This window comes from Eschscholzia californica, unplaced genomic scaffold, assembly GCF_041429995.1.
Source record: "Eschscholzia californica isolate CP2 unplaced genomic scaffold, dmEscCali1.0.p SCAF_15, whole genome shotgun sequence".
NCBI classification, from domain to species: domain Eukaryota; kingdom Viridiplantae; phylum Streptophyta; class Magnoliopsida; order Ranunculales; family Papaveraceae; genus Eschscholzia; species Eschscholzia californica.
This window is the reverse complement of record NW_028238254.1, coordinates 115,591-132,535: the sequence shown is the minus strand read 5'-3', so window position 1 is coordinate 132,535 and position 16,945 is coordinate 115,591. Positions and strand designations below refer to the sequence as shown.

General features: G+C 38.3%; 25 non-coding genes across 25 annotated transcripts; all 25 read right to left on the bottom strand.

The window, feature by feature from the left end:
* Positions 1-280: 280 nt before the first annotated feature.
* On the bottom strand, positions 281-399 carry LOC147561647 (5S ribosomal RNA). Its single transcript, XR_015232664.1, has one exon. It is a non-coding gene; the product is annotated as a 5S ribosomal RNA (ribosomal RNA).
* Positions 400-962: 563 nt separating this feature from the next.
* Positions 963-1,081, bottom strand: LOC147561646 (5S ribosomal RNA). Its single transcript, XR_015232662.1, has one exon. It is a non-coding gene; the product is annotated as a 5S ribosomal RNA (ribosomal RNA).
* A 563-nt stretch (positions 1,082-1,644) lies between these two features.
* On the bottom strand, positions 1,645-1,763 carry LOC147561645 (5S ribosomal RNA). Its single transcript, XR_015232661.1, has one exon. It is a non-coding gene; the product is annotated as a 5S ribosomal RNA (ribosomal RNA).
* A 563-nt stretch (positions 1,764-2,326) lies between these two features.
* LOC147561644 (5S ribosomal RNA) lies at positions 2,327-2,445 on the bottom strand. The gene has a single exon (XR_015232660.1). It is a non-coding gene; the product is annotated as a 5S ribosomal RNA (ribosomal RNA).
* A 563-nt stretch (positions 2,446-3,008) lies between these two features.
* On the bottom strand, positions 3,009-3,127 carry LOC147561643 (5S ribosomal RNA). Its single transcript, XR_015232659.1, has one exon. It is a non-coding gene; the product is annotated as a 5S ribosomal RNA (ribosomal RNA).
* Positions 3,128-3,690: 563 nt separating this feature from the next.
* Positions 3,691-3,809, bottom strand: LOC147561642 (5S ribosomal RNA). The gene has a single exon (XR_015232658.1). It is a non-coding gene; the product is annotated as a 5S ribosomal RNA (ribosomal RNA).
* A 562-nt stretch (positions 3,810-4,371) lies between these two features.
* Positions 4,372-4,490, bottom strand: LOC147561641 (5S ribosomal RNA). Its single transcript, XR_015232657.1, has one exon. It is a non-coding gene; the product is annotated as a 5S ribosomal RNA (ribosomal RNA).
* A 563-nt stretch (positions 4,491-5,053) lies between these two features.
* LOC147561640 (5S ribosomal RNA) lies at positions 5,054-5,172 on the bottom strand. Its single transcript, XR_015232656.1, has one exon. It is a non-coding gene; the product is annotated as a 5S ribosomal RNA (ribosomal RNA).
* Positions 5,173-5,735: 563 nt separating this feature from the next.
* Positions 5,736-5,854, bottom strand: LOC147561639 (5S ribosomal RNA). Its single transcript, XR_015232655.1, has one exon. It is a non-coding gene; the product is annotated as a 5S ribosomal RNA (ribosomal RNA).
* A 563-nt stretch (positions 5,855-6,417) lies between these two features.
* On the bottom strand, positions 6,418-6,536 carry LOC147561638 (5S ribosomal RNA). The gene has a single exon (XR_015232654.1). It is a non-coding gene; the product is annotated as a 5S ribosomal RNA (ribosomal RNA).
* Positions 6,537-7,100: 564 nt separating this feature from the next.
* LOC147561637 (5S ribosomal RNA) lies at positions 7,101-7,219 on the bottom strand. The gene has a single exon (XR_015232653.1). It is a non-coding gene; the product is annotated as a 5S ribosomal RNA (ribosomal RNA).
* A 563-nt stretch (positions 7,220-7,782) lies between these two features.
* On the bottom strand, positions 7,783-7,901 carry LOC147561636 (5S ribosomal RNA). The gene has a single exon (XR_015232651.1). It is a non-coding gene; the product is annotated as a 5S ribosomal RNA (ribosomal RNA).
* A 564-nt stretch (positions 7,902-8,465) lies between these two features.
* Positions 8,466-8,584, bottom strand: LOC147561635 (5S ribosomal RNA). Its single transcript, XR_015232650.1, has one exon. It is a non-coding gene; the product is annotated as a 5S ribosomal RNA (ribosomal RNA).
* Positions 8,585-9,147: 563 nt separating this feature from the next.
* On the bottom strand, positions 9,148-9,266 carry LOC147561634 (5S ribosomal RNA). Its single transcript, XR_015232781.1, has one exon. It is a non-coding gene; the product is annotated as a 5S ribosomal RNA (ribosomal RNA).
* Positions 9,267-9,829: 563 nt separating this feature from the next.
* On the bottom strand, positions 9,830-9,948 carry LOC147561633 (5S ribosomal RNA). Its single transcript, XR_015232649.1, has one exon. It is a non-coding gene; the product is annotated as a 5S ribosomal RNA (ribosomal RNA).
* A 563-nt stretch (positions 9,949-10,511) lies between these two features.
* On the bottom strand, positions 10,512-10,630 carry LOC147561632 (5S ribosomal RNA). Its single transcript, XR_015232648.1, has one exon. It is a non-coding gene; the product is annotated as a 5S ribosomal RNA (ribosomal RNA).
* A 563-nt stretch (positions 10,631-11,193) lies between these two features.
* On the bottom strand, positions 11,194-11,312 carry LOC147561631 (5S ribosomal RNA). The gene has a single exon (XR_015232647.1). It is a non-coding gene; the product is annotated as a 5S ribosomal RNA (ribosomal RNA).
* Positions 11,313-11,875: 563 nt separating this feature from the next.
* LOC147561630 (5S ribosomal RNA) lies at positions 11,876-11,994 on the bottom strand. The gene has a single exon (XR_015232646.1). It is a non-coding gene; the product is annotated as a 5S ribosomal RNA (ribosomal RNA).
* A 563-nt stretch (positions 11,995-12,557) lies between these two features.
* On the bottom strand, positions 12,558-12,676 carry LOC147561629 (5S ribosomal RNA). The gene has a single exon (XR_015232645.1). It is a non-coding gene; the product is annotated as a 5S ribosomal RNA (ribosomal RNA).
* Positions 12,677-13,240: 564 nt separating this feature from the next.
* LOC147561628 (5S ribosomal RNA) lies at positions 13,241-13,359 on the bottom strand. The gene has a single exon (XR_015232644.1). It is a non-coding gene; the product is annotated as a 5S ribosomal RNA (ribosomal RNA).
* Positions 13,360-13,922: 563 nt separating this feature from the next.
* Positions 13,923-14,041, bottom strand: LOC147561627 (5S ribosomal RNA). The gene has a single exon (XR_015232643.1). It is a non-coding gene; the product is annotated as a 5S ribosomal RNA (ribosomal RNA).
* A 563-nt stretch (positions 14,042-14,604) lies between these two features.
* On the bottom strand, positions 14,605-14,723 carry LOC147561626 (5S ribosomal RNA). Its single transcript, XR_015232642.1, has one exon. It is a non-coding gene; the product is annotated as a 5S ribosomal RNA (ribosomal RNA).
* A 563-nt stretch (positions 14,724-15,286) lies between these two features.
* LOC147561625 (5S ribosomal RNA) lies at positions 15,287-15,405 on the bottom strand. Its single transcript, XR_015232640.1, has one exon. It is a non-coding gene; the product is annotated as a 5S ribosomal RNA (ribosomal RNA).
* A 563-nt stretch (positions 15,406-15,968) lies between these two features.
* On the bottom strand, positions 15,969-16,087 carry LOC147561624 (5S ribosomal RNA). Its single transcript, XR_015232639.1, has one exon. It is a non-coding gene; the product is annotated as a 5S ribosomal RNA (ribosomal RNA).
* Positions 16,088-16,651: 564 nt separating this feature from the next.
* On the bottom strand, positions 16,652-16,770 carry LOC147561623 (5S ribosomal RNA). Its single transcript, XR_015232638.1, has one exon. It is a non-coding gene; the product is annotated as a 5S ribosomal RNA (ribosomal RNA).
* Between the last annotated feature and the right edge of the window lie 175 nt (positions 16,771-16,945).

Here is a 16,945-nt window from a genome sequence, read left to right as displayed (position 1 = left end):
GTAAAGGGTAGATTGGGAAATGCTAATGAAATTAGTAATAAATATTTCCGGACATATTTTTATGTCTCCAAATCGCTGTCATCGGTTTATAATACGTACGACGAGTTATTCCAGTTTTAAATTACTCGAGTTACACAAAATTCTGAAAAATAGACGGATGACACTGAAAACAACGTTTTTTTGGCAAATCCGACGGTCCTAACCCGCCTTTGGCAGGTTATTTTCTTCCCCTCTTCTCCGTCTCTCCGACGAAACGAGAAAAAAAAAAAAAGTAGAAAAAGGGATGCAACACGAGGACTTCCCAGGAGGTCACCCATCCTAGTACTACTCTCGCCCAAGCACGCTTAACTTCGGAGTTCTGATGGGATCCGGTGGATTAGTGCTGGTATGATCGCATCCGTTAGTATTTTACAATGGGTACTACTTGTTCTCGTCGTGGACTCCTATTTCTCCCCGCTCGTGCCTTTTCAAGCACTCTATAGTGACACGACGTAAAAACATTTACACCCTCCGTCCGATTATGTTTGACTTTTTAGCAGATCCAACTTATTGACCATTTTTATTTATTGTTCTCTCACTAAAAGATTTTTCCTAAATTACCCATATTAAATTTGGAGTATTCAAATAAATAATATGTTGGAAGTAGTGTGGAAATAACTGAAACTTTTTATTCTTATTAAAAGTAAAGGGTAGATTGGGAAATGCTAATGAAATTAGTAATAAATATTTCCGGACATATTTTTATGTCTCCAAATCGCTGTCATCGGTTTATAATACGTACGACGAGTTATTCCAGTTTTAAATTACTCGAGTTACACAAAATTCTGAAAAATAGACGGATGACACTGAAAACAACGTTTTTTTGGCAAATCCGACGGTCCTAACCCGCCTTTGGCAGGTTATTTTCTTCCCCTCTTCTCCGTCTCTCCGACGAAACGAGAAAAAAAAAAAAAGTAGAAAAAGGGATGCAACACGAGGACTTCCCAGGAGGTCACCCATCCTAGTACTACTCTCGCCCAAGCACGCTTAACTTCGGAGTTCTGATGGGATCCGGTGGATTAGTGCTGGTATGATCGCATCCGTTAGTATTTTACAATGGGTACTACTTGTTCTCGTCGTGGACTCCTATTTCTCCCCGCTCGTGCCTTTTCAAGCACTCTATAGTGACACGACGTAAAAACATTTACACCCTCCGTCCGATTATGTTTGACTTTTTAGCAGATCCAACTTATTGACCATTTTTATTTATTGTTCTCTCACTAAAAGATTTTTCCTAAATTACCCATATTAAATTTGGAGTATTCAAATAAATAATATGTTGGAAGTAGTGGGGAAATAACTGAAACTTTTTATTCTTATTAAAAGTAAAGGGTAGATTGGGAAATGCTAATGAAATTAGTAATAAATATTTCCGGACATATTTTTATGTCTCCAAATCGCTGTCATCGGTTTATAATACGTACGACGAGTTATTCCAGTTTTAAATTACTCGAGTTACACAAAATTCTGAAAAATAGACGGATGACACTGAAAACAACGTTTTTTTGGCAAATCCGACGGTCCTAACCCGCCTTTGGCAGGTTATTTTCTTCCCCTCTTCTCCGTCTCTCCGACGAAACGAGAAAAAAAAAAAAAGTAGAAAAAGGGATGCAACACGAGGACTTCCCAGGAGGTCACCCATCCTAGTACTACTCTCGCCCAAGCACGCTTAACTTCGGAGTTCTGATGGGATCCGGTGGATTAGTGCTGGTATGATCGCATCCGTTAGTATTTTACAATGGGTACTACTTGTTCTCGTCGTGGACTCCTATTTCTCCCCGCTCGTGCCTTTTCAAGCACTCTATAGTGACACGACGTAAAAACATTTACACCCTCCGTCCGATTATGTTTGACTTTTTAGCAGATCCAACTTATTGACCATTTTTATTTATTGTTCTCTCACTAAAAGATTTTTCCTAAATTACCCATATTAAATTTGGAGTATTCAAATAAATAATATGTTGGAAGTAGTGTGGAAATAACTGAAACTTTTTATTCTTATTAAAAGTAAAGGGTAGATTGGGAAATGCTAATGAAATTAGTAATAAATATTTCCGGACATATTTTTATGTCTCCAAATCGCTGTCATCGGTTTATAATACGTACGACGAGTTATTCCAGTTTTAAATTACTCGAGTTACACAAAATTCTGAAAAATAGACGGATGACACTGAAAACAACGTTTTTTTGGCAAATCCGACGGTCCTAACCCGCCTTTGGCAGGTTATTTTCTTCCCCTCTTCTCCGTCTCTCCGACGAAACGAGAAAAAAAAAAAAAGTAGAAAAAGGGATGCAACACGAGGACTTCCCAGGAGGTCACCCATCCTAGTACTACTCTCGCCCAAGCACGCTTAACTTCGGAGTTCTGATGGGATCCGGTGGATTAGTGCTGGTATGATCGCATCCGTTAGTATTTTACAATGGGTACTACTTGTTCTCGTCGTGGACTCCTATTTCTCCCCGCTCGTGCCTTTTCAAGCACTCTATAGTGACACGACGTAAAAACATTTACACCCTCCGTCCGATTATGTTTGACTTTTTAGCAGATCCAACTTATTGACCATTTTTATTTATTGTTCTCTCACTAAAAGATTTTTCCTAAATTACCCATATTAAATTTGGAGTATTCAAATAAATAATATGTTGGAAGTAGTGGGGAAATAACTGAAACTTTTTATTCTTATTAAAAGTAAAGGGTAGATTGGGAAATGCTAATGAAATTAGTAATAAATATTTCCGGACATATTTTTATGTCTCCAAATCGCTGTCATCGGTTTATAATACGTACGACGAGTTATTCCAGTTTTAAATTACTCGAGTTACACAAAATTCTGAAAAATAGACGGATGACACTGAAAACAACGTTTTTTTGGCAAATCCGACGGTCCTAACCCGCCTTTGGCAGGTTATTTTCTTCCCCTCTTCTCCGTCTCTCCGACGAAACGAGAAAAAAAAAAAAAGTAGAAAAAGGGATGCAACACGAGGACTTCCCAGGAGGTCACCCATCCTAGTACTACTCTCGCCCAAGCACGCTTAACTTCGGAGTTCTGATGGGATCCGGTGGATTAGTGCTGGTATGATCGCATCCGTTAGTATTTTACAATGGGTACTACTTGTTCTCGTCGTGGACTCCTATTTCTCCCCGCTCGTGCCTTTTCAAGCACTCTATAGTGACACGACGTAAAAACATTTACACCCTCCGTCCGATTATGTTTGACTTTTTAGCAGATCCAACTTATTGACCATTTTTATTTATTGTTCTCTCACTAAAAGATTTTTCCTAAATTACCCATATTAAATTTGGAGTATTCAAATAAATAATATGTTGGAAGTAGTGTGGAAATAACTGAAACTTTTTATTCTTATTAAAAGTAAAGGGTAGATTGGGAAATGCTAATGAAATTAGTAATAAATATTTCCGGACATATTTTTATGTCTCCAAATCGCTGTCATCGGTTTATAATACGTACGACGAGTTATTCCAGTTTTAAATTACTCGAGTTACACAAAATTCTGAAAAATAGACGGATGACACTGAAAACAACGTTTTTTTGGCAAATCCGACGGTCCTAACCCGCCTTTGGCAGGTTATTTTCTTCCCCTCTTCTCCGTCTCTCCGACGAAACGAGAAAAAAAAAAAAAGTAGAAAAAGGGATGCAACACGAGGACTTCCCAGGAGGTCACCCATCCTAGTACTACTCTCGCCCAAGCACGCTTAACTTCGGAGTTCTGATGGGATCCGGTGGATTAGTGCTGGTATGATCGCATCCGTTAGTATTTTACAATGGGTACTACTTGTTCTCGTCGTGGACTCCTATTTCTCCCCGCTCGTGCCTTTTCAAGCACTCTATAGTGACACGACGTAAAAACATTTACACCCTCCGTCCGATTATGTTTGACTTTTTAGCAGATCCAACTTATTGACCATTTTTATTTATTGTTCTCTCACTAAAAGATTTTTCCTAAATTACCCATATTAAATTTGGAGTATTCAAATAAATAATATGTTGGAAGTAGTGGGGAAATAACTGAAACTTTTTATTCTTATTAAAAGTAAAGGGTAGATTGGGAAATGCTAATGAAATTAGTAATAAATATTTCCGGACATATTTTTATGTCTCCAAATCGCTGTCATCGGTTTATAATACGTACGACGAGTTATTCCAGTTTTAAATTACTCGAGTTACACAAAATTCTGAAAAATAGACGGATGACACTGAAAACAACGTTTTTTTGGCAAATCCGACGGTCCTAACCCGCCTTTGGCAGGTTATTTTCTTCCCCTCTTCTCCGTCTCTCCGACGAAACGAGAAAAAAAAAAAAGTAGAAAAAGGGATGCAACACGAGGACTTCCCAGGAGGTCACCCATCCTAGTACTACTCTCGCCCAAGCACGCTTAACTTCGGAGTTCTGATGGGATCCGGTGGATTAGTGCTGGTATGATCGCATCCGTTAGTATTTTACAATGGGTACTACTTGTTCTCGTCGTGGACTCCTATTTCTCCCCGCTCGTGCCTTTTCAAGCACTCTATAGTGACACGACGTAAAAACATTTACACCCTCCGTCCGATTATGTTTGACTTTTTAGCAGATCCAACTTATTGACCATTTTTATTTATTGTTCTCTCACTAAAAGATTTTTCCTAAATTACCCATATTAAATTTGGAGTATTCAAATAAATAATATGTTGGAAGTAGTGGGGAAATAACTGAAACTTTTTATTCTTATTAAAAGTAAAGGGTAGATTGGGAAATGCTAATGAAATTAGTAATAAATATTTCCGGACATATTTTTATGTCTCCAAATCGCTGTCATCGGTTTATAATACGTACGACGAGTTATTCCAGTTTTAAATTACTCGAGTTACACAAAATTCTGAAAAATAGACGGATGACACTGAAAACAACGTTTTTTTGGCAAATCCGACGGTCCTAACCCGCCTTTGGCAGGTTATTTTCTTCCCCTCTTCTCCGTCTCTCCGACGAAACGAGAAAAAAAAAAAAAGTAGAAAAAGGGATGCAACACGAGGACTTCCCAGGAGGTCACCCATCCTAGTACTACTCTCGCCCAAGCACGCTTAACTTCGGAGTTCTGATGGGATCCGGTGGATTAGTGCTGGTATGATCGCATCCGTTAGTATTTTACAATGGGTACTACTTGTTCTCGTCGTGGACTCCTATTTCTCCCCGCTCGTGCCTTTTCAAGCACTCTATAGTGACACGACGTAAAAACATTTACACCCTCCGTCCGATTATGTTTGACTTTTTAGCAGATCCAACTTATTGACCATTTTTATTTATTGTTCTCTCACTAAAAGATTTTTCCTAAATTACCCATATTAAATTTGGAGTATTCAAATAAATAATATGTTGGAAGTAGTGGGGAAATAACTGAAACTTTTTATTCTTATTAAAAGTAAAGGGTAGATTGGGAAATGCTAATGAAATTAGTAATAAATATTTCCGGACATATTTTTATGTCTCCAAATCGCTGTCATCGGTTTATAATACGTACGACGAGTTATTCCAGTTTTAAATTACTCGAGTTACACAAAATTCTGAAAAATAGACGGATGACACTGAAAACAACGTTTTTTTGGCAAATCCGACGGTCCTAACCCGCCTTTGGCAGGTTATTTTCTTCCCCTCTTCTCCGTCTCTCCGACGAAACGAGAAAAAAAAAAAAAGTAGAAAAAGGGATGCAACACGAGGACTTCCCAGGAGGTCACCCATCCTAGTACTACTCTCGCCCAAGCACGCTTAACTTCGGAGTTCTGATGGGATCCGGTGGATTAGTGCTGGTATGATCGCATCCGTTAGTATTTTACAATGGGTACTACTTGTTCTCGTCGTGGACTCCTATTTCTCCCCGCTCGTGCCTTTTCAAGCACTCTATAGTGACACGACGTAAAAACATTTACACCCTCCGTCCGATTATGTTTGACTTTTTAGCAGATCCAACTTATTGACCATTTTTATTTATTGTTCTCTCACTAAAAGATTTTTCCTAAATTACCCATATTAAATTTGGAGTATTCAAATAAATAATATGTTGGAAGTAGTGTGGAAATAACTGAAACTTTTTATTCTTATTAAAAGTAAAGGGTAGATTGGGAAATGCTAATGAAATTAGTAATAAATATTTCCGGACATATTTTTATGTCTCCAAATCGCTGTCATCGGTTTATAATACGTACGACGAGTTATTCCAGTTTTAAATTACTCGAGTTACACAAAATTCTGAAAAATAGACGGATGACACTGAAAACAACGTTTTTTTGGCAAATCCGACGGTCCTAACCCGCCTTTGGCAGGTTATTTTCTTCCCCTCTTCTCCGTCTCTCCGACGAAACGAGAAAAAAAAAAAAAGTAGAAAAAGGGATGCAACACGAGGACTTCCCAGGAGGTCACCCATCCTAGTACTACTCTCGCCCAAGCACGCTTAACTTCGGAGTTCTGATGGGATCCGGTGGATTAGTGCTGGTATGATCGCATCCGTTAGTATTTTACAATGGGTACTACTTGTTCTCGTCGTGGACTCCTATTTCTCCCCGCTCGTGCCTTTTCAAGCACTCTATAGTGACACGACGTAAAAACATTTACACCCTCCGTCCGATTATGTTTGACTTTTTAGCAGATCCAACTTATTGACCATTTTTATTTATTGTTCTCTCACTAAAAGATTTTTCCTAAATTACCCATATTAAATTTGGAGTATTCAAATAAATAATATGTTGGAAGTAGTGGGGAAATAACTGAAACTTTTTATTCTTATTAAAAGTAAAGGGTAGATTGGGAAATGCTAATGAAATTAGTAATAAATATTTCCGGACATATTTTTATGTCTCCAAATCGCTGTCATCGGTTTATAATACGTACGACGAGTTATTCCAGTTTTAAATTACTCGAGTTACACAAAATTCTGAAAAATAGACGGATGACACTGAAAACAACGTTTTTTTGGCAAATCCGACGGTCCTAACCCGCCTTTGGCAGGTTATTTTCTTCCCCTCTTCTCCGTCTCTCCGACGAAACGAGAAAAAAAAAAAAAAGTAGAAAAAGGGATGCAACACGAGGACTTCCCAGGAGGTCACCCATCCTAGTACTACTCTCGCCCAAGCACGCTTAACTTCGGAGTTCTGATGGGATCCGGTGGATTAGTGCTGGTATGATCGCATCCGTTAGTATTTTACAATGGGTACTACTTGTTCTCGTCGTGGACTCCTATTTCTCCCCGCTCGTGCCTTTTCAAGCACTCTATAGTGACACGACGTAAAAACATTTACACCCTCCGTCCGATTATGTTTGACTTTTTAGCAGATCCAACTTATTGACCATTTTTATTTATTGTTCTCTCACTAAAAGATTTTTCCTAAATTACCCATATTAAATTTGGAGTATTCAAATAAATAATATGTTGGAAGTAGTGTGGAAATAACTGAAACTTTTTATTCTTATTAAAAGTAAAGGGTAGATTGGGAAATGCTAATGAAATTAGTAATAAATATTTCCGGACATATTTTTATGTCTCCAAATCGCTGTCATCGGTTTATAATACGTACGACGAGTTATTCCAGTTTTAAATTACTCGAGTTACACAAAATTCTGAAAAATAGACGGATGACACTGAAAACAACGTTTTTTTGGCAAATCCGACGGTCCTAACCCGCCTTTGGCAGGTTATTTTCTTCCCCTCTTCTCCGTCTCTCCGACGAAACGAGAAAAAAAAAAAAAGTAGAAAAAGGGATGCAACACGAGGACTTCCCAGGAGGTCACCCATCCTAGTACTACTCTCGCCCAAGCACGCTTAACTTCGGAGTTCTGATGGGATCCGGTGGATTAGTGCTGGTATGATCGCATCCGTTAGTATTTTACAATGGGTACTACTTGTTCTCGTCGTGGACTCCTATTTCTCCCCGCTCGTGCCTTTTCAAGCACTCTATAGTGACACGACGTAAAAACATTTACACCCTCCGTCCGATTATGTTTGACTTTTTAGCAGATCCAACTTATTGACCATTTTTATTTATTGTTCTCTCACTAAAAGATTTTTCCTAAATTACCCATATTAAATTTGGAGTATTCAAATAAATAATATGTTGGAAGTAGTGGGGAAATAACTGAAACTTTTTATTCTTATTAAAAGTAAAGGGTAGATTGGGAAATGCTAATGAAATTAGTAATAAATATTTCCGGACATATTTTTATGTCTCCAAATCGCTGTCATCGGTTTATAATACGTACGACGAGTTATTCCAGTTTTAAATTACTCGAGTTACACAAAATTCTGAAAAATAGACGGATGACACTGAAAACAACGTTTTTTTGGCAAATCCGACGGTCCTAACCCGCCTTTGGCAGGTTATTTTCTTCCCCTCTTCTCCGTCTCTCCGACGAAACGAGAAAAAAAAAAAAAAGTAGAAAAAGGGATGCAACACGAGGACTTCCCAGGAGGTCACCCATCCTAGTACTACTCTCGCCCAAGCACGCTTAACTTCGGAGTTCTGATGGGATCCGGTGGATTAGTGCTGGTATGATCGCATCCGTTAGTATTTTACAATGGGTACTACTTGTTCTCGTCGTGGACTCCTATTTCTCCCCGCTCGTGCCTTTTCAAGCACTCTATAGTGACACGACGTAAAAACATTTACACCCTCCGTCCGATTATGTTTGACTTTTTAGCAGATCCAACTTATTGACCATTTTTATTTATTGTTCTCTCACTAAAAGATTTTTCCTAAATTACCCATATTAAATTTGGAGTATTCAAATAAATAATATGTTGGAAGTAGTGTGGAAATAACTGAAACTTTTTATTCTTATTAAAAGTAAAGGGTAGATTGGGAAATGCTAATGAAATTAGTAATAAATATTTCCGGACATATTTTTATGTCTCCAAATCGCTGTCATCGGTTTATAATACGTACGACGAGTTATTCCAGTTTTAAATTACTCGAGTTACACAAAATTCTGAAAAATAGACGGATGACACTGAAAACAACGTTTTTTTGGCAAATCCGACGGTCCTAACCCGCCTTTGGCAGGTTATTTTCTTCCCCTCTTCTCCGTCTCTCCGACGAAACGAGAAAAAAAAAAAAAGTAGAAAAAGGGATGCAACTCGAGGACTTCCCAGGAGGTCACCCATCCTAGTACTACTCTCGCCCAAGCACGCTTAACTTCGGAGTTCTGATGGGATCCGGTGGATTAGTGCTGGTATGATCGCATCCGTTAGTATTTTACAATGGGTACTACTTGTTCTCGTCGTGGACTCCTATTTCTCCCCGCTCGTGCCTTTTCAAGCACTCTATAGTGACACGACGTAAAAACATTTACACCCTCCGTCCGATTATGTTTGACTTTTTAGCAGATCCAACTTATTGACCATTTTTATTTATTGTTCTCTCACTAAAAGATTTTTCCTAAATTACCCATATTAAATTTGGAGTATTCAAATAAATAATATGTTGGAAGTAGTGGGGAAATAACTGAAACTTTTTATTCTTATTAAAAGTAAAGGGTAGATTGGGAAATGCTAATGAAATTAGTAATAAATATTTCCGGACATATTTTTATGTCTCCAAATCGCTGTCATCGGTTTATAATACGTACGACGAGTTATTCCAGTTTTAAATTACTCGAGTTACACAAAATTCTGAAAAATAGACGGATGACACTGAAAACAACGTTTTTTTGGCAAATCCGACGGTCCTAACCCGCCTTTGGCAGGTTATTTTCTTCCCCTCTTCTCCGTCTCTCCGACGAAACGAGAAAAAAAAAAAAAGTAGAAAAAGGGATGCAACACGAGGACTTCCCAGGAGGTCACCCATCCTAGTACTACTCTCGCCCAAGCACGCTTAACTTCGGAGTTCTGATGGGATCCGGTGGATTAGTGCTGGTATGATCGCATCCGTTAGTATTTTACAATGGGTACTACTTGTTCTCGTCGTGGACTCCTATTTCTCCCCGCTCGTGCCTTTTCAAGCACTCTATAGTGACACGACGTAAAAACATTTACACCCTCCGTCCGATTATGTTTGACTTTTTAGCAGATCCAACTTATTGACCATTTTTATTTATTGTTCTCTCACTAAAAGATTTTTCCTAAATTACCCATATTAAATTTGGAGTATTCAAATAAATAATATGTTGGAAGTAGTGGGGAAATAACTGAAACTTTTTATTCTTATTAAAAGTAAAGGGTAGATTGGGAAATGCTAATGAAATTAGTAATAAATATTTCCGGACATATTTTTATGTCTCCAAATCGCTGTCATCGGTTTATAATACGTACGACGAGTTATTCCAGTTTTAAATTACTCGAGTTACACAAAATTCTGAAAAATAGACGGATGACACTGAAAACAACGTTTTTTTGGCAAATCCGACGGTCCTAACCCGCCTTTGGCAGGTTATTTTCTTCCCCTCTTCTCCGTCTCTCCGACGAAACGAGAAAAAAAAAAAAAGTAGAAAAAGGGATGCAACACGAGGACTTCCCAGGAGGTCACCCATCCTAGTACTACTCTCGCCCAAGCACGCTTAACTTCGGAGTTCTGATGGGATCCGGTGGATTAGTGCTGGTATGATCGCATCCGTTAGTATTTTACAATGGGTACTACTTGTTCTCGTCGTGGACTCCTATTTCTCCCCGCTCGTGCCTTTTCAAGCACTCTATAGTGACACGACGTAAAAACATTTACACCCTCCGTCCGATTATGTTTGACTTTTTAGCAGATCCAACTTATTGACCATTTTTATTTATTGTTCTCTCACTAAAAGATTTTTCCTAAATTACCCATATTAAATTTGGAGTATTCAAATAAATAATATGTTGGAAGTAGTGGGGAAATAACTGAAACTTTTTATTCTTATTAAAAGTAAAGGGTAGATTGGGAAATGCTAATGAAATTAGTAATAAATATTTCCGGACATATTTTTATGTCTCCAAATCGCTGTCATCGGTTTATAATACGTACGACGAGTTATTCCAGTTTTAAATTACTCGAGTTACACAAAATTCTGAAAAATAGACGGATGACACTGAAAACAACGTTTTTTTGGCAAATCCGACGGTCCTAACCCGCCTTTGGCAGGTTATTTTCTTCCCCTCTTCTCCGTCTCTCCGACGAAACGAGAAAAAAAAAAAAAGTAGAAAAAGGGATGCAACACGAGGACTTCCCAGGAGGTCACCCATCCTAGTACTACTCTCGCCCAAGCACGCTTAACTTCGGAGTTCTGATGGGATCCGGTGGATTAGTGCTGGTATGATCGCATCCGTTAGTATTTTACAATGGGTACTACTTGTTCTCGTCGTGGACTCCTATTTCTCCCCGCTCGTGCCTTTTCAAGCACTCTATAGTGACACGACGTAAAAACATTTACACCCTCCGTCCGATTATGTTTGACTTTTTAGCAGATCCAACTTATTGACCATTTTTATTTATTGTTCTCTCACTAAAAGATTTTTCCTAAATTACCCATATTAAATTTGGAGTATTCAAATAAATAATATGTTGGAAGTAGTGGGGAAATAACTGAAACTTTTTATTCTTATTAAAAGTAAAGGGTAGATTGGGAAATGCTAATGAAATTAGTAATAAATATTTCCGGACATATTTTTATGTCTCCAAATCGCTGTCATCGGTTTATAATACGTACGACGAGTTATTCCAGTTTTAAATTACTCGAGTTACACAAAATTCTGAAAAATAGACGGATGACACTGAAAACAACGTTTTTTTGGCAAATCCGACGGTCCTAACCCGCCTTTGGCAGGTTATTTTCTTCCCCTCTTCTCCGTCTCTCCGACGAAACGAGAAAAAAAAAAAAAGTAGAAAAAGGGATGCAACACGAGGACTTCCCAGGAGGTCACCCATCCTAGTACTACTCTCGCCCAAGCACGCTTAACTTCGGAGTTCTGATGGGATCCGGTGGATTAGTGCTGGTATGATCGCATCCGTTAGTATTTTACAATGGGTACTACTTGTTCTCGTCGTGGACTCCTATTTCTCCCCGCTCGTGCCTTTTCAAGCACTCTATAGTGACACGACGTAAAAACATTTACACCCTCCGTCCGATTATGTTTGACTTTTTAGCAGATCCAACTTATTGACCATTTTTATTTATTGTTCTCTCACTAAAAGATTTTTCCTAAATTACCCATATTAAATTTGGAGTATTCAAATAAATAATATGTTGGAAGTAGTGTGGAAATAACTGAAACTTTTTATTCTTATTAAAAGTAAAGGGTAGATTGGGAAATGCTAATGAAATTAGTAATAAATATTTCCGGACATATTTTTATGTCTCCAAATCGCTGTCATCGGTTTATAATACGTACGACGAGTTATTCCAGTTTTAAATTACTCGAGTTACACAAAATTCTGAAAAATAGACGGATGACACTGAAAACAACGTTTTTTTGGCAAATCCGACGGTCCTAACCCGCCTTTGGCAGGTTATTTTCTTCCCCTCTTCTCCGTCTCTCCGACGAAACGAGAAAAAAAAAAAAAGTAGAAAAAGGGATGCAACACGAGGACTTCCCAGGAGGTCACCCATCCTAGTACTACTCTCGCCCAAGCACGCTTAACTTCGGAGTTCTGATGGGATCCGGTGGATTAGTGCTGGTATGATCGCATCCGTTAGTATTTTACAATGGGTACTACTTGTTCTCGTCGTGGACTCCTATTTCTCCCCGCTCGTGCCTTTTCAAGCACTCTATAGTGACACGACGTAAAAACATTTACACCCTCCGTCCGATTATGTTTGACTTTTTAGCAGATCCAACTTATTGACCATTTTTATTTATTGTTCTCTCACTAAAAGATTTTTCCTAAATTACCCATATTAAATTTGGAGTATTCAAATAAATAATATGTTGGAAGTAGTGTGGAAATAACTGAAACTTTTTATTCTTATTAAAAGTAAAGGGTAGATTGGGAAATGCTAATGAAATTAGTAATAAATATTTCCGGACATATTTTTATGTCTCCAAATCGCTGTCATCGGTTTATAATACGTACGACGAGTTATTCCAGTTTTAAATTACTCGAGTTACACAAAATTCTGAAAAATAGACGGATGACACTGAAAACAACGTTTTTTTGGCAAATCCGACGGTCCTAACCCGCCTTTGGCAGGTTATTTTCTTCCCCTCTTCTCCGTCTCTCCGACGAAACGAGAAAAAAAAAAAAAAGTAGAAAAAGGGATGCAACACGAGGACTTCCCAGGAGGTCACCCATCCTAGTACTACTCTCGCCCAAGCACGCTTAACTTCGGAGTTCTGATGGGATCCGGTGGATTAGTGCTGGTATGATCGCATCCGTTAGTATTTTACAATGGGTACTACTTGTTCTCGTCGTGGACTCCTATTTCTCCCCGCTCGTGCCTTTTCAAGCACTCTATAGTGACACGACGTAAAAACATTTACACCCTCCGTCCGATTATGTTTGACTTTTTAGCAGATCCAACTTATTGACCATTTTTATTTATTGTTCTCTCACTAAAAGATTTTTCCTAAATTACCCATATTAAATTTGGAGTATTCAAATAAATAATATGTTGGAAGTAGTGTGGAAATAACTGAAACTTTTTATTCTTATTAAAAGTAAAGGGTAGATTGGGAAATGCTAATGAAATTAGTAATAAATATTTCCGGACATATTTTTATGTCTCCAAATCGCTGTCATCGGTTTATAATACGTACGACGAGTTATTCCAGTTTTAAATTACTCGAGTTACACAAAATTCTGAAAAATAGACGGATGACACTGAAAACAACGTTTTTTTGGCAAATCCGACGGTCCTAACCCGCCTTTGGCAGGTTATTTTCTTCCCCTCTTCTCCGTCTCTCCGACGAAACGAGAAAAAAAAAAAAAGTAGAAAAAGGGATGCAACACGAGGACTTCCCAGGAGGTCACCCATCCTAGTACTACTCTCGCCCAAGCACGCTTAACTTCGGAGTTCTGATGGGATCCGGTGGATTAGTGCTGGTATGATCGCATCCGTTAGTATTTTACAATGGGTACTACTTGTTCTCGTCGTGGACTCCTATTTCTCCCCGCTCGTGCCTTTTCAAGCACTCTATAGTGACACGACGTAAAAACATTTACACCCTCCGTCCGATTATGTTTGACTTTTTAGCAGATCCAACTTATTGACCATTTTTATTTATTGTTCTCTCACTAAAAGATTTTTCCTAAATTACCCATATTAAATTTGGAGTATTCAAATAAATAATATGTTGGAAGTAGTGTGGAAATAACTGAAACTTTTTATTCTTATTAAAAGTAAAGGGTAGATTGGGAAATGCTAATGAAATTAGTAATAAATATTTCCGGACATATTTTTATGTCTCCAAATCGCTGTCATCGGTTTATAATACGTACGACGAGTTATTCCAGTTTTAAATTACTCGAGTTACACAAAATTCTGAAAAATAGACGGATGACACTGAAAACAACGTTTTTTTGGCAAATCCGACGGTCCTAACCCGCCTTTGGCAGGTTATTTTCTTCCCCTCTTCTCCGTCTCTCCGACGAAACGAGAAAAAAAAAAAAAGTAGAAAAAGGGATGCAACACGAGGACTTCCCAGGAGGTCACCCATCCTAGTACTACTCTCGCCCAAGCACGCTTAACTTCGGAGTTCTGATGGGATCCGGTGGATTAGTGCTGGTATGATCGCATCCGTTAGTATTTTACAATGGGTACTACTTGTTCTCGTCGTGGACTCCTATTTCTCCCCGCTCGTGCCTTTTCAAGCACTCTATAGTGACACGACGTAAAAACATTTACACCCTCCGTCCGATTATGTTTGACTTTTTAGCAGATCCAACTTATTGACCATTTTTATTTATTGTTCTCTCACTAAAAGATTTTTCCTAAATTACCCATATTAAATTTGGAGTATTCAAATAAATAATATGTTGGAAGTAGTGTGGAAATAACTGAAACTTTTTATTCTTATTAAAAGTAAAGGGTAGATTGGGAAATGCTAATGAAATTAGTAATAAATATTTCCGGACATATTTTTATGTCTCCAAATCGCTGTCATCGGTTTATAATACGTACGACGAGTTATTCCAGTTTTAAATTACTCGAGTTACACAAAATTCTGAAAAATAGACGGATGACACTGAAAACAACGTTTTTTTGGCAAATCCGACGGTCCTAACCCGCCTTTGGCAGGTTATTTTCTTCCCCTCTTCTCCGTCTCTCCGACGAAACGAGAAAAAAAAAAAAAGTAGAAAAAGGGATGCAACACGAGGACTTCCCAGGAGGTCACCCATCCTAGTACTACTCTCGCCCAAGCACGCTTAACTTCGGAGTTCTGATGGGATCCGGTGGATTAGTGCTGGTATGATCGCATCCGTTAGTATTTTACAATGGGTACTACTTGTTCTCGTCGTGGACTCCTATTTCTCCCCGCTCGTGCCTTTTCAAGCACTCTATAGTGACACGACGTAAAAACATTTACACCCTCCGTCCGATTATGTTTGACTTTTTAGCAGATCCAACTTATTGACCATTTTTATTTATTGTTCTCTCACTAAAAGATTTTTCCTAAATTACCCATATTAAATTTGGAGTATTCAAATAAATAATATGTTGGAAGTAGTGTGGAAATAACTGAAACTTTTTATTCTTATTAAAAGTAAAGGGTAGATTGGGAAATGCTAATGAAATTAGTAATAAATATTTCCGGACATATTTTTATGTCTCCAAATCGCTGTCATCGGTTTATAATACGTACGACGAGTTATTCCAGTTTTAAATTACTCGAGTTACACAAAATTCTGAAAAATAGACGGATGACACTGAAAACAACGTTTTTTTGGCAAATCCGACGGTCCTAACCCGCCTTTGGCAGGTTATTTTCTTCCCCTCTTCTCCGTCTCTCCGACGAAACGAGAAAAAAAAAAAAAGTAGAAAAAGGGATGCAACACGAGGACTTCCCAGGAGGTCACCCATCCTAGTACTACTCTCGCCCAAGCACGCTTAACTTCGGAGTTCTGATGGGATCCGGTGGATTAGTGCTGGTATGATCGCATCCGTTAGTATTTTACAATGGGTACTACTTGTTCTCGTCGTGGACTCCTATTTCTCCCCGCTCATGCCTTTTCAAGCACTCTATAGTGACACGACGTAAAAACATTTACACCCTCCGTCCGATTATGTTTGACTTTTTAGCAGATCCAACTTATTGACCATTTTTATTTATTGTTCTCTCACTAAAAGATTTTTCCTAAATTACCCATATTAAATTTGGAGTATTCAAATAAATAATATGTTGGAAGTAGTGTGGAAATAACTGAAACTTTTTATTCTTATTAAAAGTAAAGGGTAGATTGGGAAATGCTAATGAAATTAGTAATAAATATTTCCGGACATATTTTTATGTCTCCAAATCGCTGTCATCGGTTTATAATACGTACGACGAGTTATTCCAGTTTTAAATTACTCGAGTTACACAAAATTCTGAAAAATAGACGGATGACACTGAAAACAACGTTTTTTTGGCAAATCCGACGGTCCTAACCCGCCTTTGGCAGGTTATTTTCTTCCCCTCTTCTCCGTCTCTCCGACGAAACGAGAAAAAAAAAAAAAAGTAGAAAAAGGGATGCAACACGAGGACTTCCCAGGAGGTCACCCATCCTAGTACTACTCTCGCCCAAGCACGCTTAACTTCGGAGTTCTGATGGGATCCGGTGGATTAGTGCTGGTATGATCGCATCCGTTAGTATTTTACAATGGGTACTACTTGTTCTCGTCGTGGACTCCTATTTCTCCCCGCTCGTGCCTTTTCAAGCACTCTATAGTGACACGACGTAAAAACATTTACACCCTCCGTCCGATTATGTTTGACTTTTTAGCAGATCCAACTTATTGACCATTTTTATTTATTGTTCTC